This window comes from Echinops telfairi, unplaced genomic scaffold, assembly GCF_000313985.2.
Source record: "Echinops telfairi isolate 266 unplaced genomic scaffold, ASM31398v2 ScPeMD7_7468;HRSCAF=8506_0, whole genome shotgun sequence".
NCBI lineage: Eukaryota > Metazoa > Chordata > Mammalia > Afrosoricida > Tenrecidae > Echinops > Echinops telfairi.
The window spans coordinates 66,911,114-66,912,431 of NW_022111369.1; positions in this window are offsets into that span (position 1 = coordinate 66,911,114).

A 1,318-nucleotide genomic window follows, 5' to 3' on the forward strand; every position below is an offset into this window, starting at 1 on the left:
ATTGAGTTGGGTCTGACTTCCAGAGACCCGATAGGACAGAGTTGATGCCCCCAGGGCTTCTGACTACAGGAGTAGAAAGCCTCGTTTTTCTCCAACACACCCAGAAAAGAAGAGAAATAGAGGAAAATAAAAGTTCTACCTTTAGTTTTGAATTCCTGACCGTGTGCTTAGCAGCCAAACACATAACACACCATGCCACCAAAGCTTCTAGTACTGAGACTGTCTCTAGATCACAAATGATCTCCAAAGTGACAAAAGTGGAGCACTTACCTGGATTCCGTTACCCAGCAGTGGCTAAGACACCAGGTGGTCCAGGGCAGGTGATTCTCCCCTTTGGTTGTCTTCTTTCACCTGACGCGCTCACACGAAGTTTCTGGTCCGTCTCCTTTAGACCTGTCACCGATGACCAGACATCAGTTAACTTTACCTTGGCTTGGACATCTCTCCCCTGGTGTAGACTAGGGTTGTCACATTATAGTACCGAACACCCACCCCCAGGTAATGGTGATAAAAATCTTTTCGTATAAGTACATTCCATGAACTCCTTGGGAAATACAGATGTTAAACATGTATTAGCTGTTTATCTGAAATCTGAAGTTAACTGGCTCTCTTTATCTGGCAATTGCTTTATCTGATCATCCCTAGCTAGATTTTGAATCTCTTGAAATTAGAAACTGTGCCTAATTGATGACTTTTCAAGGTTCAGCTTGTGAAGGTTATCCAGAGGTATCAGTGATATTAAAATCAACAGCAAAGACAGAGGAGGAACTTCATGTCAGGGCACGGCTGCAGGTGGCAAGTCTTCGTCTGTACTGGATCAAATGTTACAGTATCTTTATTCCTGAAAAAAAATATTTCAGTGGATGTACAACTCGAGGGTAGCAATTATATTTCTCTTTTCTGGCACATCTAATTACAGCATCAGCCTATCATTCCTTAGAAGGTTCTCTAGTTTTCTTGCTTACTTCTAACATTCTCTTTGTTTTGGGTGGTTATAATCTTACTGTGACAAATGTAAACTCAAATGTCTTCATGTTTCTCTTACGTGGGATTCCTTGGGCTTCTGGAAGCTATGAATTGTGTCTTTCAACAACACTGGAGCATTTTCAGTCAATATCTCCTTACATGTCCTCTGGCCCATTCTGTTTCTAGCCCCTCTTGGACTCCGATTCAAGGCAATGTACAGCCTTTCACTGTGACTCTTAAACTTTCTTATTCATTCATTTCATCTTTGTGTGCTGCACACAAGGTCATTCCTTCTTGTTATCTGATTCCCCCTTCAACGATGTTTAAGCTGCTATTCACCGCATCCATATAG